The following is a 26,979-nucleotide window of genomic DNA, read 5'->3' as shown; positions in this document are numbered from 1 at the left end:
GATGTTGCTATGATGCCATCTCACAACCGCTTTGTTGCTGCCAGTGCCAGACCCAACCAATGACAAAGTCACCAATCGTCAGGCGCTACCTTTCACCTCTGGGCCTACCTCACTAATGCTGCGTCTGCAGATGTAACAGCCATCGATTCCAGAAAAGTAAATAGGAGCTCCCTCGTGCCACCACAAGGTCCACGCTGGGCACACTGAGTATGCGCTGGGGCTCCTCGCCATTGCCAACACTGTTGGAGCTCACGGTGAAAGATAAACACAAAGAGAAGTGGTTGGAGCAGATGAGCCCCAGCTCAGAAGCCCTACTCCATCATCATCTTTAAGCATTTCTCCTCTGTCCTTGCGAAGATAATTACCTCCTTCCTTCCCATCCAGACTTAAAATTTGATCCCTTCACCCCCGCTGCCTAAGAAGATGGATCCCTCCACGTCCAACGCTTTTGACTAATTTGGGTCTGGGATCCACTGGTCTTCCTCTAGGCCAACCGGCAGTCATGGCAGTGTCCAGCTCAATCTGCTGGCCAGACTCAGAACAGGACTCCCTTCCACGGAGGGGTATCTTACCTGCCCACAGACGGGTAACAGCTACATGCCAGGCTTCTTATCAGTCTGTCTACTGGGGGTGAACCTTCATTCCAGGGGTGAGGGGAGGGGGAAACAATCCCCAACCTCTGTACCCCACAATTCCCCACCCACTTTTAAATTCTATCCCCTATTTCTGACCCTTGAAAATTTACAGCATTTTCTATTTCTGTTCCAGAGATTTTTTTCATATTTGTTCATGGGGTGTCATTCACTAGTACGTTGGGCAATCAATTGCCCAGAGAGCAGTTCAACATTAAACACATTGCTGTATAGAGTCACATGTAGACCAGACCAGGTAAGCACGACAGAATTCCATCCATAAAGGATATTACTGAACAAGATGGCTTTTTATTACAATCAACAGAGATTATGTGGTTGTCATTAGGCTATGTTTTATATTCAAGTTTTTTTGATTGAATTCAAATTTCACCACTTACTATTATCCGGAAAACATTAGTTCCATAATCCCAGGACAATGTCCAGCCTGGGGTTCTGGATTATTAGCCCAGAGACATTATTATGTTGCCACCACTTCCCTGGTTCTATCTGTTGCATTTTGTGTTTGTTCAATAGTACTTAATTGGCTATAAGGTGTTTTTGAATGTCCTAGGTCCCACACAACATGATACAAATACAAATTACTTATCTCTTTCGTTACCTATCTGATAAGGAGAAGGATGCAGTTACCATGTCCTGACATATATTTATCCCTCAAACAATCCCATCCAAAATGGACTAACTGGTCACAGTGGTTTCTGAAAAATTATTTGCAGATGAATTTCTGCTGCCCACAAAAATGAAATAGTAATTGTCTGTGAAGTGCCTAAAATTTCTTCAGGATGTAAAAAGGCTACATAAATTTAGGTCCATTCCTCAGCATTCTTTCCATATTCAAACAGTCTCAGTCGTATTTAAAGGGCTATTTTTCACAACAGTCAACATCGTATAACACAAAATAATTCGACATAGAAAGGTGATCATTGTATAGAGATGTACTCCTAGATAGGAGGCTTGCTGCCCAGGAACACATATAAGAATTTACCATTGATAATTAACACTAAATCCCTCACCAAATTGCTCCTCGTAATTCATAAAGCTTATGTTCTATCTTTTTCAAGATAGGACGGTAAAACACAACTTCATTTAAAAAAGATACTTTTTGTAGATTGTTTGCAACCTTCAGGTCATCCAAAAGTCTGTTGTCTGTTGTCCTAACTTGCACAAAATACCACTTATTTATTACTTATCTCCATTAGCTTTTAGTCACACAATGTCTTGTTTCAATCCCAATGGAAATGGTGAGCTGCCTTCTTGAACCAATGTAGTCTGTCTGGTGTAGGTACACCCACTGTCCTCTTTAGGAGCGAATGCCAGAATTTTGACCTCGTGACAGTGAATGGACTTCTTTGTAGATCCAAGTCAAGATGCTGTGTGGCTTGGAGGGGAAGGCTGTAATGTTCCCATGCATTTCCAACCTTCCCACAACAGTCTTACCAAATGAGTAAAGAGAAAACAAAACTGAATAGATGAAAATCTTGGATCTGTTTAAATAATGGTATTTGCATGACTAATAATGACTTGTATCTCAGCAGTAATCTCTGGTGAAGTAGACACTTTGATCATTTGAAAGGAGCTATATAAATGAAGGATCTTCTCTAGAAACATAGAAAAATACAGCGCAGTACAGGCCCTTTGGCCCTCGATGTTGTGCCGACCCAAGCCCACCTAACCTACACTAGCTCACTATCCTCCATATGCCTATCCAATGTCTGTTTAAATTCCCATAAAGAGGGAGAGTCCACCACTGCTACTGGCAGGGCATTCCATGAACTCACGACTCGCTGAGTAAAGAATCTACCCCTAACATCTGTCCTATACATACCTCCCCTTAATTTAAAGCTATCCCCCCTCGTAATAGCTGACTCCATACGTGGAAATGCTGTAACTTTGGCCAGCCTCTCTTCAAAGGAACAAGATGATGCTTATAGGAGAACTATGTACATCATCCCACGACTAGTGCTCCAAAAATGACTCTGAAAACTATCCTTGTTTTCACTGGACAATGAGCAATTGAAAGAGGGCATGACCTTGGATAGTTAAAACACCATGAGAATAATGTAGGAGGTACAATTTACAGGAATAATGTAATAACTAGGTTATGTAATTAGAACTGCAAGCAAATAACTAAACAGCATGATTACTAACTTAACCACCCTGGGACTGGAGGTTGCAGGATCATGCCTCAACACTCAGTGACTAGTAGATGTGTTCTAGGGTCTATCAGTTAAATTAGAAATCAGTGGGTGTATGACTATTTAAAATTGATCAGCAAAGGATAAGTAGAACAATTAAAAGCTCTCTGGTAATCAACAGTTCCCAGTGATAAGAGAGAGAGGGCTGTGAGATATTAAGTGCACAGGCACAGTATAAAATTCTTTGCCCATTATTTTACTGGGAGTGTGAAACTGTTTATTTTCAAAAGAAACTATATAAAATTTTATAGTACTCTCCTCGCACCTGATAAAACATTTAGTTTCCCAGTTAGCAAGATCATTTGATTTGCATGAGGATAATGTGTAATTTACAGGGCAATGAAAAACTCAGCCTGTAGGTAGGTTTTTAAACCACACAGCCTATTTTTTGAAATATTGACCTCTGCTTTGTACCAAAGTAACCATAGCACACACCTCCAAGCTTCTCAATCACTTTTTCCCAGTTCCACTCCCTTGAAAACAAGATGAGAACATTTCTGTTTGAAGATTTAAATAGGGTTCATTTTGTGGTTATGACAGCCACAAATATTTCAGAGCTATTCCTGCTCAAAATTCATGCAACACAAGATAATTAAAAGTCCGCTGTAAAGCTATGATGTTTAAAAGCTACAGAACTCAAATGCATTGCGGTACGTAACTAGAGACAACTGGCATGCTATACCAACTGATACAAAACAATAGCAGTTCGTTGTTAGGGCTGTGTAATATTATTAACATCATCTTTTTAAATAACTCATGGGATGAGGGTGTCACTCACTGGACCAGCGTTTAATGCCCATCCCTAGTTGCCTTTAACAACATGAAGGTGAACTGCCTTCTTGAACCACTGTAGACAGTATGCTGTAGGTATACCCACAATGCCATCAGGGAGGGAATTCAAGGATCTTAGATCCAGTGCCAGTGGAAGAAAAGCGATATATTTCCAAGCCCTGATGGTGAGAGGCTTTGAGGGGAATTTGCAGGTAATGGTATTTCATGTATCGGATGCCCTTGTTATTCTAGTTGGAAATGGTCATGGATTTGAAAGCTGCTGGCTAAGGAGTCTTGATGAATTTCTGCAGAGATTCTTGTAGATAGTATACACTGCTGCTATTGAGCATCAGTGGTGGAGGGAGTGGATGGTTGTGATGTGGTGCCAATCAAGCAGGCTGCTTTCTCTTAGATTCTTGAGAATTGTTGGAGCTGCAGTCGTTCACACAGGAGGGGAGAATTCTATTACACTCCTGACCTGTGCCTTGTAGATGGCAGATGCGGCTTTGGGATACCAGAAGATGAGTTAGTCTCAACTGGATTCCTAGCCTCTGACCTGTTCTTGTACGCACAGTATTTTATGGTGAGTCTAGTTTAGTTTCTAGTCAATGGTTCCCCCAGGATGTTGACAGTGGAGGCTTCAGTAATGGTAATGTCTTTTAAATGTCAAAGGGCAATGGTTAGATTGTCTCTTGTTGGGCATGGTCATTGCATTTGTATGGTATGTATATTACTTGCCACTTTTCTGACAAAGCCTTGGCATTGTCCACATTTGGACATGGACTGTTTAGCATCTGAAAGAAAAAATTAAAGATTTTTCTTCCACTTACCAGTCCAACCTTGGATAGTTCCCAGATCTCACTGTTTACGGAAGAACCTTGATTATCTGGCATTCAATTATCCAAACTTTGGATTATCCAGACAAGACCGCAAGGTCCTGATGCTCAACTAAACTGTGTTATATGGCATCTGATTATCCGGAATTCGATTATCTGTACAAAATACTCCCAGGCTGTGTCATTCAGATAATTGAGGTTCCTCTGTATTGTCAGTCTGCGCTATTATCCGAGGACTCATCACTGGACCTGAGCAGACAGCAGCACACACCCCTCCTCTGACCTGATCAGATCATTGACAAAGTCTATGAAGATGAACAGGTACAGGATGCCTTCCAATGAAACACGGCTGCAAATTCACAAAGCAATATTTTAATTGTGGCTCAGACTGCCCCAAAGGAATCAGAAATCAGTTGTGAGATGGACACCTACGTCTTACTGCATATCCCTCAAGTGCTTGCTTGAAATGGCCAGGAGGAGTATTTGAGTATTTGATTTATTAGTGTTACATGTACTGAGATACAGTGAAAAGTATTGTTTTCCATGCTATTAGGCGATCATAGCTTACATAAATACATCAGGGTAATAGAACAGAATGCAGGATATAGTCTTATAGTTACAGAGAAGATGCAGAGAAAGATCAACTCTAATTTGTGAGATCTGTTCATAAATCTGATAACAACGGGGATGAAGCTGCTCTTGAATTTGCTGGTATGTGCTTTCAAACTTTTGTATCTTCTGGCTGATGGAAAAGGGTAGATGAATACAACTAGGATGAGAGTGATCTTTGACTAGATTTAAATTTAGACTTTATTGTCACGTGTACTCATGAACAAAAACACAGCAGTACACTGAAAAGTTTACAATATTGCCACACACAGCACATCTTAGGTACAAAAACTTAAGAACAAAATAGAAAGAACTAAAGAACAAAGTTAAAGTGAAACATGATGGTCAGTCTTAGTACATTGTTGGCTGCTTTCTGGAGGCAGTGGGGAGCTGTTCTACAGGAGAGATTCTGAGAGTGGGAGGTAATGTCATAGGAAATCATTGGCAGCATGAAGGTTGATCACAAGGAAGGGGAATGTGGAGAATCTGCCAAGTGGGAATGCACTGAATCTAGCACAGGTCCAACCTTTAGGTTCCTTGTCAGTCCCACTGCAATCCCCTACTTCTGGTAGTAAGTTTCATTCATCATCTTCACCTAGATGAAAGCAATAGTTAACTCATTCAGGATGAATGACATTTCCAATTGGGGTTAACTCATTCAAACTTTGCTTCATATATTGAAAGAGGGTCTCTGCCTATTGCCAGCTTAAAGATTATGTCAGCAAAATTCAGCCAGAAAGTCAATAGGTAAGTCACCAAAATCTTTCAACTGGCTAACTACCCAGTCTCTGCTAGGAGATGCGGTTAATTAATTCAAGTTATTTCTCAGAGTCAGATGTACAGCACAGTAACAGATCCTTCGATCCAACTCGTCCAAGCCTAACCTAATCTAGTCCCATTTGCCAGCACTTGGCCCATCTTCCTCTTAACCCTTCCTATCTTTAGATTAAATTAATTTAGATTCCCTACAGTGTGGAAACAGGCCCTTTGGCCCAACAAGTCCATATTGACCCTTCGAACAGTAACCCACCCAGACCCATTCCCCTACCCGATTTTTACCCCTGACACGAACATTATGGACAATTTAGCATGACCAATTCACCTGACCTGCACATCTTTGGGTTGTGGGAGGAAACCGGAGCACCCTGAGGAAGCTCACACAGACGGGGGAGAATGTGCAAACTTCACATAGACAGTCGCCCAAGGCAGGAATCGAACCCTGGCACTGTGAGGCAGCAGTGCTAACCACTGAGCCACCATGCCACCCCTATTCATATATCCATCCAGATGCTTTTTAAATGCGGCAGTTGTAACACTCTTCACCACTTCTTCTGGCAGCTCATTCCATACATGCACACCTTCTGTGTGAAAAAGTTGCCCCTTAGGTCCCTTTTATATCTTTCCCCTCTCACCCTAAACGTATGCCCTCTGGTTCTGGACTCTCCTATCGCAGGAAAAATACTTTGTCTATTTATCCTAGCCATGCTCCTCATGATTTTATAAACCTCTATAAGATCACCCCTCAGCCTGCAAGGCTCCAGGGAAAACAGCCACAGGCTATCCAGCCTCTCTCTACAACCAAAATCCTCCAACCCTGGCAACATCCTTGTAAATCTTTTCTGAACCCTTTCAAGTTTCACAACATCTTTCCGATAGAAAGGAGACCAGAATTGCATGCAATATTCCAAAAGTAGCCTAACCAACGTCCTGTACAGCCGCAACATGACCTCTGAACTCCTGTACTCAATACTCTGACCAATAAAAGGAAAGAATACCAAAAGCCTTCTTCACGATCTTATCTACCTGCGCCTCTACTTTCAAGGAGGTATGAACCTGCACTCCAAGGTCTCTTTGCTCAGCAACACTCTCGACCTTACCATTAAGTGTCTAAGTCCAGCTAAGATTTGCTTTCCCAAAATGTAGCACCTCAGATTTATCTAAATTAAATTCCATCTGCCACTCCTTAACCCATTCGCCCATCTAATCAAGATCCTGTTGTACTCTGAGGTAACCTTCTTTGCTGTCCACTAACCATCTAATTTTGGTGTCATCTGCAAACTTACTACCTATACCTCTTATGCTCACATCAAAATCATTTATATAAATGATGAAAAGTAGTGGACCCAGCACCAATCCTTGTGGCACTCCACTGATCACAGGCCTCCAGTCTGAAAAACAATGCTCCACCACCACTCTCTGTCTTCTACCTTTGAGCCAGTTCTGTATCCAAATAGCTAGCCCTTCCTGTGTTCCATGAGATCTAACCTTGCTAACCAGTCTCCTGTGAGGAACCTTGTCGAATGCCTTACTGAAGTCCATCTAGATCACATCTACTGCTCTGCCCTCATCAATCCTCTTTGTTACTTCTTCAAAAGACTCAATCAAGTTCTTGAGACTGATTTCCCATGCACAAAGCCATGCTGATTATCTCTAGTCGGTCCTTACCTTTCCAAACACATGTATATCCTATCCCTCAGGATTCCCGCCAATAACTTGCCCAGCACTGATGTCAGGGTCACTGGTCTACAGTTCCCTGACTTTTTCTTATCACCTTTCTTAAATAGTGGCACCATGTTAGCCAACCTCCAGTCTTCCGGCACCTCACCTGTGACAATCGATGATACAAATACTTCAGCAAGGGGCCCAGCAATCAGTTCCCTAGCTTCCCACACAGTTCTAAGTTCTGTTCAGGTTTCAGGGATTCATCCACGTCTATGCATTTCATGACATCCAGCACCTCTTCCTCTGTAATATGGACATTTTTCAAGATGTCACCATCTATTTCCCCACATTCTATATCTTCCATGTCTTTTTCCACAGTAAATACTGATGTAAAATACTCATTTAGTATCTCCTCCATCTCTTGCGGCTCCACACATAGACTGCCTTGCCTATCTTTGAGAGGCTCGATTCTCTCCCTCATTACCCTTTTGTCCTTAAATGTGTTGATAAAATCCCTTTGAATTTTCCTTAACTCTATTTGCAAAGCTATCTCATCTCATAAAGTCCCACAACTTCCATGTCTGCCAGTCATATTTTGTTTAGTTTAGAGATGTTATTACAGCTCTGGAGTAGGTGGGACATGAACCTGGGCTTCCTGGAACAGAGGTAGGGACACTAAACCACAAGAGCCACCTTGACTGTCAAACATCTCATAACAAGGATGAAATAAAGTACTTCTACAACAGGAATCCACAGCCAAATACTGTCTCAGGGAACTGGACAAAACCTACAGGAATCTGACGTGAACTTAGGCTGTCTCATTCCAGGCCCCAGCATACAGGAACCCAGAATTCTCCATGGTTCAGTTGAATCTGGGATTCAGTTGTGTCAAAAAAGGTGGCCACAACAACTGAAAGCTGGATGATCGACAGTAAACAGTTAGGGAAAATGGGTAAACGCTCAGATAGAAACTAAAACTAGGGAAGGGGAATTAATATTAACCAGGAGAATATAGCAATATCCATTCCACAAACGGATGTGGATAATGTCTTACTTAAGGGGCTTGAGTACATAACAGGTAATTAAAATGACCAATAGCATTGTAGATTTTGTAATGGGAATAACTGAAATGAACAAAGGTAAGCTTGTATAAAATTTTAGTTGCCTTCAAAGTATGGGTGCAGTTTTGTGCACCCTCGTAAAATGCTTTGGTATACAGCACAAGCTCACCAGAATTAAACAAGGGTCGAGAGTGTGGTGCTGGAAAAGCACAGCAGGTCAGGCAGCATCCGAGGAACAGGAGAATCGACATTTCAGCCCTTCATCAAATGCTGCCTGACCTGCTGTGCTCTTCCAGCACCACCCTCTCAACTCTGATCACTAGCACCTACAGTCCTCACTTTCTCTTAGAATTAAACAAGGATTGGGAAACTGTAATTATGAGGAGAGAGTTGAGATAATTGCCTACATTCTAGACCAAATAAACCAAAGGGAAGATATTTGAAAATGACAAATGGTTTTGATGTAGTAAATATGGACAGACCATTTCTTCTGATAGCTGGTTATCAACTTCCCAAACATTATTGAATTTAACACCATTGCTAAGAATGTTTAGGATCAGTTTATTTATGGATTGATTCAGTAACATTCATGAAATGCTTTGTCATAGGCACAGGTCATGGCATTTTTTAAGGAAAAATTGGATGAACTCTTGAAGCTGAGAAGACAGAACAATGAGAAAAATATGGAACAATGGAATTCATTTTGAATTCCTTGAACAACATCAACTATCGGGCTGAACAGCCTCCTGTAATGCTCTAAACCTCTATGGTTCTACTATCATATCAGTCAATAAAAATCTGTATATACTAGTTGCTATATCCAATTCAACACAGAAATCAAAGGAGAGGCCCAATAGATATAATGCACCCCAGATGGTGGAATTAATGTTGTCCAATGAAAATACAATATTAAAATTTCCTTTTCAAACTGACAATCAATTTTCTTCTACCTTGTCATGGACTTCTAGATTCTAGCAGGAAAACAGATCCAGAGGTATCAGTTGATGTTAAATATCTCCCCTAAATGACTGACGTTTATGCTTGAGCCTAGATCACAAACAGGGGCAGATAATTCATTAGAAGCATTACGCCAATCCTGCCATACCTCACATCCCAGGGATGACTGGGCAGCAATCAATAGAACAATCTCCACCTCCATTACCTCCTCTTAACCTAGCTGAGATCAGATACCTGAGCACAGATCGAAGATCAAATCTGTGTTCTTCTGGTCTCTAAGAGAAGGCACTGCTTTATAAGTGAAAGATTCGACTAACATCTAATGTGATCCGCATGGCCAAACACTGTGCGACACTGTGCATGAGAGAAACACACCAGGATGCCTTCAACTTCCCTATAATTTTTAGATTCCTGAACCTATACCCATTTGTATTGGCTGAAGTGCTAATCTAGCAAATTTTACAGTGCAGACATATTACAGTGCAGACAGTTCTGTTGGTACTACAGTAATGGTGAAGCTGTGGGATAACCGTGTGTGTGTATCGATGCTGTGGGTCGGGTATGTGATGTGGTGGGAGCAGAATGTGGTCTCTGTGGTTAGGAGACCATGAGCATATAGATCAGGTATGTGTGTGTTGTGGAGTCAGTATGGCATGTGATGTGGTATGGGTAAATATTCATGTTGTTAGGGGTGTATATGTATTCACAGATAGGGTGCACATGTTGTGGTGTGGCAAGGGTGTGTGTCAGTGTTTGCCATGGTATAATTGTATGTTTGAAAAATTTCAAGAGCTGATATTTTAATAAGCTTCAAAGGTTTCATCAGAAAATAGGACAAAATTACAAATAATTTGGAATTTTTGATAGAGCCAATGTCTAATTTTAGCTTTCAAAAATTAGCTGTATGGAACAAGGAAGAGTATAGTTTGGCTGGTTTCACTATGTATCCTATACTTAAACTTATAATTACTAGCCCTCTGTGTATTCATAGAATCTTACATTTTACAACACAGAAGGAAGCTATTCAGTTGATCACGCCTGAGTTGGTGCGCGCTCTTCAACTGGAACTATCATCTCTATAGTTGCTTCCCTTCTTATTCCCTGTATTCACTTACATTCCTCACTTGCAAATACCTACTCAGCTCCCTTTCAAAAAACATGATTAATCTCTATCTTTATATACACATGGAAAGGTATTCAATATTCCAATAACCTTTCATTGAAAAAACATGCCCATAAGTTCCCCTACGTTTTAAGCAATGTCCTGAATCTATACACACATATTACTGCCGCAACAGTTGAAACAAACTTTTCATGATTTCCCCAAACATCTTTATTTGAAACTTCAGATTTCCTTGAAGCTTCCTTTTCTTTTTTCTTCCATGGGATGTGAACAATGCTACCACGATCAGTGTTTGTTGCCCATCCTTAGTTGCCCTTAAACTGAGCAGTTTGTTCAGCCATTTCAGAGGGCAATCAGTCAATCACATTGTGGCAAGACTGGAGTCAATTAGAGACAATATTCCCAGCTCGCTGGAATTCTGCTGGCAATAGAGGGGCCTCCAGTACATGCAGAGGCTGCCAGTATAACAGAAGTAGTCGACCTGCAGCAGTCAGGAAGCTCAGCAGAGTCAGAAGCCTGTGCACAAAGAAGGCATCATAGGAGGGAAGGCAGGCTTTGGGGCCTTAATAAGCCATCCAAATGGGTTTCCCCTTCCAATCTGACAGGCCTACCTGCTTAGCCCCACTGAAACTGTATTTAAACATATTCCACCAATGGTGTCCTCTCAATCTCCAAATAGTGCCCCATGCACCCACCTCTTTTGGTGCACTGCCAAGGTTTCACAGCTATCTGCCATAGACTGAGGGAGGAGGTTTAACTCTCTTTAATTGGACAGTGAGTTTGGATGCAGCCAATTAGGAATTCACACCTGGCACAATAGCCTAGATGCCCCTCCTAGCTCTCATTGGTGGGAAATCCAGGCTCAGGACCACCATTTGGTCTCAAAACCTGTGAGATACTCCTCTCATAGCACAGGTTGGCCTGCAACCTTATACCCAAAAATACAAAATAAATTACAATCTGCCTCTCCACTATTGCTTCCCCAAACTTCTTCACAATTCTGGGACATCTAATGTTGGCCTGGTACCTTTCCTTTTCCTGGTTTTGTTAACTTTTATCATATTTTCTTCAGAACTGCTCTTTGCAATAGTTGCTCATCTTCAGGAGTTCCCTCAGTTTCACATTTGCTTGATATCAAAATTGATTAAAAAAAAGAGTACCTCAACCATCACTTCAATCTCAATAACAGGACAGCCTCTTTACCTCAAAGTGAGGATAGCAAAGACGTTTGGTATGCTTTCCTTTATTGGTCAGAATATTGAGTACAGGAGTTGGGAGGTCGTGTTGCAGCTGTAGAGGACATTGGTTAGGCTACTGTCGGAATATTGCGTGCAATTCTAGTGTCCTTCCTATCGGAAAGATGCTGTGAAACGTGAAAGGGTTCAGAAAAGATTTACAAGGATTTTGCCAGGGTTAGAAGATTTGAGCTACAGGGAGAGGCTCAATAGGCTGGGGCTGTTTTCTATGGAGCATTGCAGGCCGAGGGGTGACCTTTTGAGGTTTATAAAATCATGAGGGGCTGTCTATTGATTGTTGCGTGGTGCCCATTCATCCGTTGTCGTAGCCTTTGCTCGGTTTCCCCAATGTACCATGCCTCCGGGCATCCTTGCCTGCAACGTATAAGATAGACAACGTTGGCTGAGTCACATGAGTACCTGCCATGTACAAGGTGGGAAGTGTCCTCACGCGTAATAGTGGTATCTATGTCCACACTCTGACACGTCTTGCAGCGTCCACCGTGACAGGGTTGTATGGAGTTGTCCTGAAAGCCGGCAGTTTGCTATGAACAACGATCTGTTGGAGGTTTGGCAGTTGTTTAAAGGCAAGCAGTGGAGGTGTGGGAAGGTCTTGGTGAGGAGCTCATCCCCATTGATAATGTGTTGCAGGTCACGAAGAACATTGTCTAGTTTTTTACCTCCTGGGAAATACTGAATAACGAAGGGTACCCTGTCAGTTGCAGCACGTGTCTGTCTCCTGAGGAGGTCATTACGGTTCCTTGCTGTGGCACGTGGAATTGTCGGTCGATGAGTTGGGCATTGTACCCCACTCTTGTGAGGGTATCCCTGAGCACTTCCAGGTGTCCGTTATGTTCCTTCTCATCTGAGCAGATCTGGTATATGCGTAGGGCTTGTCCATAGGGGATGGCTGTTTTAATATGTTTTGGGTGGAAGCTGGAGAAGTGTAGCATTGCGAGGTTGTCTGTGGGTTTGCACCACACATCAACCAACAAACAGGAGTGTTCCCTCCCAGTTGGGGAACACTTCAGTGGTCCAGGACATTCACCTTTGGGTGACCATCCTCCAAGGTGGACTTCGGGACAGGCAGCAGAGAAAAGTGGCTGAGCAGAGGCTGATGGCTAAGTTCGGTACCCATGTTCATGTCACATTACAGGTGACCACCATTACACTATACAAATACACAGATACACACACACACACACACACACCACAGACCCTTACAGACTCCCAACTCACACAAGCACCCCCTCACAGACTTAAGACACTCTGCTCTCACCACACATACACTTTCTCACACTCACAACCCCCAACCCAGTTAGGCAGACACACACAGACAGGGGTGAATTTGTACTTGCAGGGTTACAATGCACTTTGCTTAAAAACTGCATTCATTCATGTAAAACTCCGTTATCTCACTTTTTAGATTAGAATCAATCCAAACAACATGGCATAGACAGAGAACACAGGGGGCCAACACCTTCAACATATTGTCTAGCTATCACCATTGTTAACAGCTAACCAGAGACTGCAACTTTAAAAAAAGGTTTTGTGATTTACACATGAAAGAAGTGATACTATCACGGTAGTCTAACAGATGAAAGGCTTAACAGAATCAATTTTTCGATGTATAATTTCAATTACATCACACTGTAAATTTTTGCTATAAACTGTGTGTTAGGATTGAGCCCTCCACCTGATGAAGGAGCGTTGCTCCGAAAGCTAGTGTGCTTCCAATTAAACCTGTTGGACTATAACCTGGTGTTGTGTGATTTTTAACTTTGTAAAATTGAGGAGGAACACTGCCTAATGAGTCAACCCGGGCAAAGCCAAGACTGAGTCTTCAACTGCAAAGATTTGCCTCTATAGAACTTGATTTCATTTATTTATTGTCATGTGTATTCTGTTACAAATTCCAGTGAAACGTGAATTCAGCTTCATTTTCATCTAGAAACCCAAAGGCTTCAATAGAGTCATAGTTATACAGCATAAAAACAGGCCCTTCGGCCCATCATGTCGATGCCAACCATCAAACTACAAACTGTATTAATCTTTTTTTAGGTTAGGTTAGGTCCTACGGTGTAAAAACGAGCCCTTCGGCCTGACTAATGCACCTAACACTGGGAAATTTAGCATGGCCAATTCACCTGACCTGCACCTGTTTGGTCTGTGCAAGGAAACCAGAGTACCCAGTGGAAACCCATGCAGACACGGGGAGAATGCGCAAACTCCACACAGACAGTCACGCAAAGCAGGAATTGAACCTGGGACCCTGGTGCTGTGAGACAGCAGTGCTAACCAGTGAGCCACCATGCCGGTGGTTGTACTTACATTTGACCCATAGCCTATTATGCCTGTCAATTTAAGTCTGGTTGAAGATTTGTAGCTCGGGTGTCCGTTGTTGTGGTTCTGTTCGCCGAGCTGGAAATTTTTGCTGCAAACGTTTCGTTCCCTGGCTAGGGAACATTATCAGTGCTATTGGAGCCTCCTGTGAAGCGCTGCTTTGATGTTTCTTCCGGCATTTATAGTGGTTTGTTCTTGCCGCTTCCGGGTGTCAGTTTCAGCTGCAGTAGTTTGTATGTGACCCGGAAGCGGCAAGAACAAACCACTACAAATGCCGGAAGAAACATCAAAGCAGCGCTTCACAGGAGGCTCCAATAGCACTGATGATGTTCCCTAGCCAGGGAACGAAACGTTTGCAGCAAAAACTTCCAGCTCGGCGAGCAGAACCATGTCAATTTAAGCTCATCTAGATGTTTCTGAGATGCTCATCCAGATGCTTCATCCAAACAATCAGCAATATGAACTCATACAGGTGTGCAGTAAATGCATCCTAAAGGATTACATTTCAATGCATTATCCCTGTGTTATGTTATTCTGTTAATACCCTAAACGTGTGCTTCATCGTTAGAATCCTGTGTACGTCTATATACATTACAGAGTGAGTGCTTTTATTGCTTTTACATTTCAAGGTGTTGCGTGACAAATGTTAGACTTTTCTTCTGAGTTAAACTTACCTGAAAGCCTGTTTCACGTCCACCAGTAGAAGTCACATCACACAAAGTTTAAAGTATTCTTTCTGAAACACAGAACTTGAACACAGAACAAACCGAGAAGTTTAATTACGACCTAAAAAATAATTCTGCTGGATATACTCTCATCTTAGTTATTTATTTCAATAAATAATGACAATGGAATAATTATATGTACTTCATGTCATTCATACCTCGAGGATCATGTATGCATATATGTACGTTTATGCTTCTTTGTACCACAGTTGTTCAAATTTAATACCCCTAAGAGAATGTGCACGGAGGAAAATCTACCAATTAAGAAGTTGAAACTGATCCAAATGAAAACCTGGCCAAAAAATATAAAAGTCTCCAGACCCTACTTCTTCTCCCCCCCCCCCCCGGGTGATTGATAGAGCAAGCAATTTCAATAATATTGGCACAACTAGAAAGATATTTCACAAAAAAAAATTTCATCAAAATATTTTGTATTTTACAAGGATTACGTTTGTCTATATAATAGCCAATAATGCCAAAAATGGTATGCAGGAACTTGTCTTTCTTTTCGAATTAAGTACCAAGAAAAGGTACACAGTTAAAAATCACACAACACCAGGTTATAGTCCAACAGGTTTAATTGGAAGCACACTAGCTTTCGGAGCGACATTCCTTCATCAGGTGATTGCGGAGGGCTCGATCGTAACACAGAATTTATAGCAAAAATTTACACATTTGATTTACACATGAAAGAAGTGAAACTATCACTGTATTCTAACAGATGAAAGGGTTATCAGACAATCAATTTTTCAATGTATAATTTCAGTTACATCACACTGCAAATTTTTGCTATAAATTCTGTGTTACGATCGAGCCCTCCACAATCACCTGATGAAGGAGCGTTGCTCCGAAAGCTAGTGTGCTTCCAATTAAACCTGTTGGAGTATAACCTGGTGTTGTGTGCTTTTTAACTTTGTACACCCCAGTCCAACACCAGCATCTCCAAATCAAGAAAAGTTACAGTCACCATCAACCCAGAGGGCTGCTCTCTCATTAGAGAAAGATGACTGCCGGTATGCTAGTGCTTTAACCAGAGAATCACCATGTCTCAGGTGAAGGGAGAAGTCAATAAGGAGAGTCCTTCATGGTAGCCTCAGCAAGTGCAGGCGCTGAACTCTCACTGTTTGGTGTTACTCAGCATTACAAATCAGCTGTCTAGCCAACCGAGCTAACCAGCCCCTGTCTCTGAGTGCAAACTATTAGGTCACTGGTCATTGTCCCATGAGCAGCCACTATCATTATCACAATCATGTTCTATACTAAGGAACTTCAACCTTTTTTTTAAAGCTAAGTTGAATTATATCCATTTTAGCAGTTGTCCTGTTTCTAAGATCACAACAAGAATTATGTGGATCACTTTACACCCCCCAGACATGGGGTGAAAATGCAAACTCCATGCAGACAGCAACCCAAGGCTGGAACCAAACCCAGGTCTCTGGCACTGTGAGACAGCATTGCTAACCACTGAGCCACTGTGCCACCTTTAGTTAATATTTTACCTGATTAAATAACTAACAATATGATTCGCAGTAGCTCTGGAGTACACACAGAGCAGAAATATTTGGTTCATTTGAAAGCTTCACATCTGTTTCTCCTTAGCCAGATCACTGATTCATGGTGTTTAGGTGGCCAATGTACCAACAGAACATAAAAACAGTTCTACAAAATTGCACTAAAACATTTACATGTTTTATCTAAATTCAGCTTCAACGTTATGTTTGATGGGACTTTGAAGGGCAACGGCTCAGTCAAAGGAGTTGGAGAGATTCCCATTCCATCTGTAAACTCCCATAATGCACTTGCACCATTATCCTCACAGCTGGTGTAAAGAACAAAGTTTAAAAGCAAGTTGTCGTGTACATTTATTGCACATTATTCTTATTACATGTAAACATGGGTTCTAATTTGAACAGAACCATGTATAGTTTAAAGGTTGATTTGCCTTTCCATATTGTGTAGATTAAAAAGAGGAGACATGGATTTAGTTTCAGCTTGGATTCTTTAGGGTACCAGGTCACCTAGAAATTTGTTTACATGAATTTAAGTTGGGCTTTTAAGAAGAACCTTTGGGTGAAAAACTCAAATGCTTTAGAAAGCAAAGGTAGAGGAGAGAAAAAAAAAATTGGATACAACCCAGCCATAAGATGCCCTATGACACAGTGGGACAGAGACAGATATAAGTTTTCTCTCAAAACAAAACAGTGATCAATGATTATGCCAGTTGTTTTTCCACACAGAACGTGGTTATTCAGAAAGAAAAAGGCCTGTAACATTAACAGTGCAACTTACAGCCAGCAAAACAATTTGCAGAAAAAGTGAAGTCTGAAGTGACTTAGACACGAACACAAGAAAAGTTCCTAAAGTAGGAAGCTTTAGGATGTCAGAGTAGGACATCTTACAAGGCTATTAAATACATATGTTTAAAAACACATGTTAAGGAATAAGTGAGCTGTGTTAGAAGTTTGTTTGATCTGTGGAAAAGATAGAAAACTGGACATCAATGAGACGAGACATTCAGTTAATAAGATAATTAACAATAGTTCCCCTTCATAGGCAACTCATCGCTGCCAAATGAGAATCACATCTTGATGCCTGGAACTTGGTTAAAAGATGCAGCACATTGATTTCTACCAGACTTCTTGTGATTCTCCCAGATTTCTTACCATAGTCCAATTTGCTTAGGCCCCTATAAGAATGCCCTCTACATTCCTTATCCTTTAGACCTTCCTTTGTTGACTCTATCCATGTATCGTATTAGTTTGGGGGCTGGGCATTAAAAGTAAAGCTCTAATTGATTGTAGATATACAGTAGACGGCAACAAATCAATAGGGAGCAGGATTGATGGACGAGTCGCTCTGGTCCTGTTTGTCCTTTTCAAATGTTATGGTTCAAGTTGCTTGGTGCGTACAAGTGTGAGAAGTCCGAGATTCAGTCCCATTTTGTGTTGCTGGAACTGCTAAAAATCACACCTCAGATCATTGTGTGATTTCAATGATGAGCTTCTTATTTAGGGCAATTTTCAAACTAAAGGAGGCTCACAAGAGAAGGCATGTATCCCAGTGCCCTAAATGAAATGGTTACTTTCAGTTTGTTGTCCTCCCAGTTCAGGGAAGATATTAGACTTGCACACAATGGATCAAAGATTGACTGACAGGTTGTATCCATTGTTGTCATATCTCAAAAGAAAGATGATATTTGTCAGGTTTTATGATGGTGTATCCTAAGGTCAGCAGCCATGGCTCTTTGAGCAGAGAGGGTGATAGTTGTCCTGAAGAAGGTGGGAGGGGCTTTCAAGCCAGTGTCCTGCTCCTTTTCCTTTCTCAGTTGTCACTTCTCAGCAGTTCAGTTCATGCAGTCAGTTGTGACTGGTTTGATGTGGCGCCACCTTATGTACTGTTTGTGAAAACTTCCTCCAACCATCAAGGTTATTTTGTTCCCTTTTCAAAAAGGTCTTCAAATTGTCCTTAAAACAGATATTCCATCCGTCATGAGTCCACCAAGTTTTGAAAAGAAAATCAGCTTCAGAAACAGATTACTTGGCAAGCGATGCAGTATGATCACAGTTGAAATGCTGAAAGAGTTGGATTTGAAGAAAGTGTTGGAGTTTATTTATCTGTCCTCCCCTTGACTGAGTATCCTGTGGAAATAATACCAGAGAACTTTTCTGGTCGAGACTCAAGTCTCACTGCCAAAGTAAAAGGCTGGTAATCACAACAGTGCTCTAGAGTCTGACAAGCAAGGCCGTGTGATTGTGCTAACTCTCTTCAATACTGATCTCGGCCTAGTTAGAGAATTCATCCCTGACCAACTTTTACAAAGAGTCATGACTGTGTTCTAAACCAACACAAACTTTTCAACCTCAAGTCTGACAGCCAAGATTAAGGTGACACTTAAGGTAACTTCCACTATGGACGTCATGCTGTATGGATCACAAGGCAACATTTAGAGCTCCCCCAGATTCTACAATTCTGCATACAAACGGGTTTTTCTGTGGTTCAACATGGACATGAGCAAGATCTCCCGCTAGCTCTTGCCCAGATCGCCCCCCAAGCTCTTGATTTTGCTGAGTCATGATCAAGCAAGGAGGGGTGGATAGATTCCTTTCCTTGTCCCACTTCTTTACTGTCGTAACAAAGTTTGCATTTAAAAAGTGAGCTGATGTTACTAATTTAAAAATATATTAGACGGTGTATGAGACTGATAACTCAATGTCAGAAAAGATTCCTTAAGTAGCGAATAAACAAAAGATCATTTAATAAATTGCTTAAAATGTATAAATACATTAAAGTATTCATTTTGAAAAAGCATAAAATCTGCAAAGCGTTTTCTTAAAAGTTCTCTGGCCATTGGAGGAAAAAAAAAGACTTATTCAAAGAGTGTGCCAAATGGAAGTCAAGATGGCTGAGTGGTTAGCATTGCTACCTCATACCGCCAGGAACACAGGTTTGATTCCAGCCTCAGATTATTGTCTGTGTGGAGCTTGCACATTCTCCCTGTGTCTCTGTGGGTTTCTGCCAGGCGCTAAAGTTTCCTTCCACAGTCTAAACCTCTGCAGATTAGGTGGATTGGCTATGCTAAATTGTCTGTAGTGTCAATGGATGTCTAGGTGGATTAGCTATGAGAATGGGCTTAGTGTAGGGGGGACTTGGTTTGGGTGGGTCTGACATTGGAGGGTTAGTGCAGAATTGATGGGCCAAATGGCCTCTTTCTGCACCGTCATGATCCTATGAAATGCTGATCTGCAGTCAGTCACCTTTCACACAAAGTCTCTTCCTGGATCAGTTATGCCTCATTGAGTTCTCTTTTTCTGGGTACAGTAGTGTGGATTTGGACTTCTCATTTAAGAAAATCCAATTTGCAATGAAGAGGTCTTCCAATGGGTTTGCAACTCTTAAAACTTGATGAGAATGGTTTCAGAAAAAGAGAGCACAAAGGCTGTTTTCCCTGTAGCAAGCTCTTTCCGAGTGTGTTCAAAACCATTGTGTTTTACATCCATAAAAAATGGGCCATGCGACCACTCTCGGAAATTGCCACAGATTCAGTGACTTCAGTCAAGCAGCTTGTTTTCTTTGTACTTTTTTTTATTTATTCCTGTGAACTGAGTGACACTGGAGAGGTCAGCATGTTTTGCCATCACTAGTTAGCCTTGAGAAGATGGTGATGAGCTGCCTTCTTGAACCACTGCATTCCATTTGTTATAGGCAGAACACTGCTGCTAGTAGGTGATAATAGAAAGGATGGTGATGTATTTCCAGGATGGTGGTGCTACCATGTATCTGCTGCCCTTGACCTCTTAAATATCAGTGATCCCAGGTTTTGAAGGTGCTGTCTAGGAACAGTTCTGCAGTTGTAGGTGGTATTTTCTTTGGAAAGTGTCTTTTTCAAAAAAATTGAAGATATACTTTTATACATTCAGAGATGGGATAAATGAATACATCAGATAACATACCTTCATGACAATGGAACGACTGGGAAATCACTGAATACTTTAACATCTCAGCCATTACCTTTATTAAAAAGTTGTCATCAAGGGAGTGATCCAGTACGGAATCAACTGGGCCACTGCAGCCTTCTAATAACCATAAAACTAGATCTTTAACAACAACAGAAATCTCCAGAAAAGGAGATTTTCTGTAGAGGGAGTCTTGATATGATGTAGATTACACAATAATAGGTGGAGTGCAGCACAGATGGAAGTTTCAAATTACAAAAACATATTGATAAATTAAATGAATGAGCAAAAGTATAATGAATGGATTTCAATATCAGGTAAGTGTGAGGTCATTCTATTTTGGAGCTGAAAAGGACAGGACAGAGTACTTTCAAAATGGGGAAAAGCTACAAACAGTGGCAATTCAAACAAACTAGAGAGTTCAGAATATAGACCATTTAAAGCATGATCAATACAATAATTAATAACGTTATTGTAATTCTGTCTTTATACCTGGAGCACAAATAGGGTTAGAGATTACTTTTCAGTTATATAAAGCTATAGGTAAATCAATCTACTGTGAGCAGTTCCAGGCACCACACCATCTTGGAGTTTAGATTATTACAATCATATCTGGATACTAATGGTTAAGTTATACATACAGATCTAATAATCCAAGATTCCCTGAAATTTTGAAGACTCTTCTAAACTCCAGCAGATACAAGTCTAACCTTTCCTGATAAGACAACCTGCCCATTCCAAATATTAGTCTGGCAAAATCTTCTCTGAATTGCTTCCAACATTTTTACATACTTCCTTAAGAAAGGAGGCAAATACTACACTCAGCACTTTAGGAGTCATCTCACCAACATTGTGTACAATTGAGGCATAACCTCTATATTTTTGTATTCAATCCCTCTCGAGTAACATCCTCTCAGCATCTGCTTTATCTAGCCCCTCTTGGAATCATAGATCTTTCAATAAGATCACCAGGCATTCCTCAAAGTACTGATGGGCAAAGGCCTAACGTGCTCAGCTTTTCCTCAGAAGACAATCTTTTTATCCCAGAAGTATGCCAAGTGAAACTTCTCCAATCTATTTTCAATGCAATTACACTTTTCCTGAAGGAAAACAGACCAAGGTGTACACTGGATGCAGTCACACTAAGGCCCCGGAAGCTGTAGCAAACACTCCTACTTTTCTTCTCCATCCTGCTTGTAATAAATACCAATATTCCCTTTGCCATCCTAATCATTAAACCTCCAGGTTTGTTTGTTTTCCAATTTCATGTAACACATTAAACTCCATCTGTACCTCTCAGTTCAGCAGTCTCTCTCTCTATTTTAAAATGCATACTGTGGTTTTATTCTTCACACCTAAAGGTCCCATTTTCCTACGTTATACGCCATCTTCTCAATTCTGACCATTCTCTGAACAGATTCTCTTCACAACTCGCCTTTCCACCTATCTTTGTGTTGTTAACATTGTAGTAACCACATACCCAGCTTCCTCATCCAAGTTATCAATATAGACTACACATATTTGAGGGGGCACTGGCTCAGATCCCTATTCACTCCATTAGTTTCAGTTTGCAAAAAGAAATTCATGTATCCTGACTTTCTACTTCCTGTTAGGTGGCCAATCCTCAGTAAGTAAATTACCTCCAACACCATGAGTTCTTTTGTTGTTCTAAGTGGCACATTATCAAATTGCCACCAACTCCATGCAATAACTGACCTGGAGCCAGCACACTGATAGGAAATGCATAGATTAGAAAATATTCCGTTACACAGTAGTGACAATCTAGGCTTTACTCTTCCGATTTTCAGAATGCTGCCCTTGATTGGCATTCACAAATGCACAAGTAAAGGCCATTGGGAAGAAAATGAGCCTTGGTTGATTTTTACCAATTTTTTCCACACAGAGCCAACTGAGCCATTTTGACTTCATAAAATTAAAGTTAACACAAACGTTAGGAGATAACAGACTGCATTTAAAATGAAGCTCAATATATTCAGTTAAGAATAGTGAGGAGAAACAAAGACTTTCATTTGTATGGCAGCTTTCACAGTCACAGGATGTCTCCAAGCAGTTTACAGTCAATTAAGTACTTTTTGAGTATAGTGACTTGTTATCCAGGAAATAAGCCAGTCAATTTGCCACAGCAAACTCCTGCACATAGCAAACTTTTCCACATAGCAACCTGATAACAACCAGATTATGTATACTTGTATTATTGACTGAAGGATAAATATTTGCCAGGACATCAGTGATACTATGCTCTGTTTCAAAATACTGCTATAAGACCTTTTACACCCACTGGAACAGTTGGTGCCTTGGTTTAGCATCTAACCTGAAAGGGCACCTTCCACAGTACATCACTAGACAGTCAGTGTTGATTTCAGTGCTCAAACCTTCGATGGGCTTGGGTCCAGAACACATTATTCAGAGGCAACAGTGTTTCCAACTGAACTACAATTGGCTCTACAAATATAACTTCTCACATACTCAGTTCCCAGTAGATTCAAATTGCCTACTCACATTAATGTTTCTTCCTAATTACTATATAATCCCTATGACCACCACCAGTACTCCATGTTTTATTCAACTCTTATGTTGATCGGTTGAGAGCCTTTCAATAAATATCTTAATTTGCATCAGTGTAGTAATGAATTGCAAACACTGATTCACTGAGGTTTATACTGCTACATATGTCTATTCATTCTCAGCTTCACCTCATGCCAGTCAATGCAATCCCACTTACATATATGCCTTTGCTATTGCACATGGAAGGAGCAGCATGGTGGACCAGCAGCAACTGAACCATTCCTTCCTTCATTTATCGGACAAAGGCCAGAACAATTACTTCTTCCCACAGCTGTGAAACAGCAATTGAATAGCATGTGTCAATAGCCAGCTGGCTCACAATAGGCACAAACATGGTAAGGCCATTGCTAATCAGCTATAAATTATCTAATGTTACTCCATCCCTTTTGATTTTACCCTCACTTTCATCCCCTCGATTCTCCTGAAGAGCATGCTACATGAAGTACAGATTTAGAGATGGCAAGGTTTTTTTCTGTAATGCCTACGCATTATTTGTATAACTTACTGCCTCTGCTACCACACACGCTAAGTCCAAGCTATTTGCACTCAAAACAGAACATTTATATGTTTTAAAATGACAATGTTTTGAACTAGTAAGGTACTTGCAAATGTGTGGCAAGTGAACTGCATACATCTCATCAGACACTCTGGCTCTGGAAAAAAAATCAGAATCTTCTTTACTGATTACAGATACTGACTAATACCAACTGTGCATTCTCACATTATTGCCAGACATTCTTTTTCTCATTCAAATATCCATACATTCATATTTCCGATAAGAATCACTTCTTATATTTCACATCTAATCCTGCTACGTTTTGTCATGTTGCCTCAGTTGAGGCCAACTAACTGAGTATAGATATGAATGAAACTTCAGCTTTCCCAGGATGCACCACTCCAAATGCTGTTATCCAGTGGGCAACCCTCTCATTTTTAAACAAAATTCTTCTCTTGATGTTTGCATTGGCTTCTTTTTAGAATTGGCTCAGTATGGCTTTAAAATACATCAATGCAGCACTAAAACTGTTTGGAAAAAGCCAAATAGCATCTTAGTGGAGGATTAGTTTAAATTTCACTTTCCCTTCCAAAAAGTGATTTCAATCCTCTTGCATTTCTGCCCCATTACCTGTCACGTCTGTACAAAATATAATGGCCTTGTTGCACAATTTTAAGTGTCTGAACTTGACCTCATATCAAGCAGATTTGGGCAAAATGCAATGCCTTCAAAGTGATCATTCGTGAGTCAGAAAAATTGGACCAATTGGAAAATGGACAGACATTTCCCTCCACAATCAGATATCATCAGTAATTTGAGAATAAATGTCTGTGTATATCCCACTCTGGAATGGATTTTAAATGTTTCACTAAAGTTCCTTAGGGAAGGAAACTTTCCATCTTGACCTGATCTATTCTACGTGCCTTTCCAGACCCACAGCAATGTAGTTGATTCTGAATTGCTCTCTGAAATGGTGTAGTAAAGTGCTTGCATCAAATGCTACCAGGAATAGACAACAAATGCTGACCAGCCAGTGGCACATCTGTCTCATGAATGAGAAAAAAGTTTCACCTCCCTGTGAGAATGTATTTCACTTATTATTCTGTTCTGGAAATAACAGAAAAATGCTGGAAAAACTCAGCATGTCTGGCAGTATCTGCGGACTACGGAGAAAACAAAACAGAGTTAATGTTTCGAGTCCAGTAACCCTTCTTCCACAGTTGACCCGTGATGACTTCCATACCTGAGGGTTAATGGGCACAGTGGGTCAAGAATTAACCTGCAGTTTGTTACCAGCGAGATGGAGAACGTTGATCATCCGCTTCTCTATCTCTCTTGAGAAGTTCCTGCAGTGCTTGCCCCCCCTCCCCTTTTGATCTTCTTCCCAGACTGTTTTTAAATCAAATTAACTCTTTCACAGTAACGTTCAAACCCCGCAGTGATATATGCATTTGGACAACACAACGCTGGTTATCCCAATACAATGCCGTTTCTGCAAGTCTACTCTCTCAAACATTAAAACCGGGCTCCTAATCGGCAGATGTCAAAAACACCACCCCCGTCCCATCACACCCCATTGATTCTCTACTTTAATTACTCGAAGCCAATAAAGGAACAGATTGCAGCAGATCCTTACCCCCACCCCCAATGAATGTTGTCCCAATGCAAGGTGGCATTGGTGTGGGGAGGGGGCGGTCCGGGTGGAAAGGTTATCCCTCCCTTACTATTCCCAAGTGAAAGTCAGGGAAATATACTTGCAATTCGGTGCTGGGACCGAGCCGCTTTCCCTGCACTGTCCTCCTGGTGCTCTGGGTTTCCTTCTCCTCTTCCCCTGGGACAGGGCAGCAGTCAGCAGCAACACAGTTAAAGGCTGCCGAGCCACTCACACGCTGTACAACCACAAGAGAAAAGCGGTTCTAATCTCCTCCCCCCATCTCATTCCTTCCTTACCGTTTCCCTTACTCCAATCGGTTCCTGGTCGTTAAAGTATGTGACTCCCCAGGAAGCGTTGACTATAAACAGTTCCCACCCGCGGTTTTTGCTTTTTTCTCCTACCAGGTTGTTACTGGTGGGTTTTCCTCAAGTCCCACGTATAACAGCAGTTTCCCAGCTGCTCTCAAGAGTTTGCAACATCCACACCTCACCAGGCTGCTGACACGTTCCCAATCCCGTCTCCCTCACTTTCCCACACACACACATCTCACTGTCGCTGGGATCAAGCTTCCTGCCTCAGCTTTGCCTTTGTACTCTGCTCAAGCCCTGAACCCACTCACAAACTCACCCACTGTAACTGCACAGAGGGCGGCTCGGTTACTGCAGGTCGATGCCGTCTCCTGCTGCAGCTCCTTCTTCTCAAGAATCGGAGTGCTTGAATGAGCAGCCCTCCCCTCTTCCCCCCCCCGTCTCCTTTCTTTTCTCTCAAACACATGCACGGCTGGAGAGGAATCTCATGATGTCAGAGCTCCACCTCCTGGGACACAGGGGTGTACCCAGCCACACTGACTGACCGCCCACTCACTGGTACTCTCATGCTTACTAACCCCCCACAGCCCTGTCCTGTGGGCTATCTAATGTGAGGGAGGATCTGTCAAGCTCTGCCTTCAAGAATTAACACCTGCTCAGAATCAGTCACAAGCATTTTGCTGATGTTTCTACTGCTTTATATATGTGTGCACGTGCACAGTGCTTCAATTGCCCTGATCTTTCCTCTGAGTACAAAATATTGAAGGTAAAATACTCTGTTCTTCCAACAGATTAATGCCTGGTCTCAATTTATTGTACTGTATGAATTTGCAGAAGGTTATCTGGATGCAACATATACACATTCTACTAGCTGGTCATGCTTTTTCCCTTTATTTAGAAAGGTGAGTTTTCATCCAGCTGAAAACTTCCTGCAAACCATGGTATACTTGCTTATGTGTGGTGAAACATGGTGCATTTGGATTTAGGGGAACAGTAAAGAGTGAGAGATTGGGGTGTTGAAGAGGAAGCATCAATTGACTCATGGCTTTCTGTCAAGTGGACGTCTCCAGGAAAATGATAGCTTCTGCTGACCCTTGGGTAGCTGACCCTTTTCAAATCTGTGCCCCAGTCATACCCTTTAGTCACCTCTGTGGGGCTGGGAAAATCCAGCACAAATAAGGGTTTGGAGGAATATGGGCCGGGTGCTGGCAGATGGGACTAGATTGGGTTGGGATATTTGGTCGGCATGGACAGGTTGGACCGAAGGGTCTGTTTCCATGCTGTACATCTCTATGACGCTATGAATAGATTTGGACTTTAAACTTAGCTGCAGTACCCTCCAAATCCTCTGACTTTAATGGATTCTGAGGGTTGCAAACTCCTCCACCGGCAGACTATTGCATCCGCTGCACCCGATGTGGCCTCCTCTATATTGGTGAGACAGGCCACTTACTTGCGGAACGCTTCAGAGAACACCTCTGGGCCGCCCGAACCAACCAACCCAATCACCCCGTGGCTCAACACTTTAACTCCCC

General features: G+C 41.6%; 1 protein-coding gene across 3 annotated transcripts in view; it reads right to left on the bottom strand.

Moving 5' to 3' along the window:
- The window catches only part of lhfpl2b (LHFPL tetraspan subfamily member 2b), a 169,130-nt gene extending 143,292 nt beyond the window's left edge, over positions 1 to 25,838 (bottom strand). Inside the window, exons 1-2 of one of the 3 annotated variants that reach the window (XM_060835753.1) lie at positions 25,764 to 25,838; positions 14,897 to 14,971 (exon numbers count right to left, since the gene is read on the bottom strand). The gene's annotated coding sequence lies outside the window, so the exon portion shown is untranslated. Of the gene's footprint in view, positions 1 to 14,896; positions 14,972 to 25,432; positions 25,556 to 25,763 lie in introns of those variants that run through there. The other 2 variants (XM_060835762.1, XM_060835771.1) reach the window with 2 other exon arrangements.
- Between the last annotated feature and the right edge of the window lie 1,141 nt (positions 25,839 to 26,979).

Source organism: Hemiscyllium ocellatum, chromosome 2, assembly GCF_020745735.1.
Source record: "Hemiscyllium ocellatum isolate sHemOce1 chromosome 2, sHemOce1.pat.X.cur, whole genome shotgun sequence".
Classification (NCBI taxonomy): Eukaryota; Metazoa; Chordata; class Chondrichthyes; order Orectolobiformes; family Hemiscylliidae; genus Hemiscyllium; species Hemiscyllium ocellatum.
This window is presented reverse-complemented; position numbering and strand designations above follow the sequence as displayed.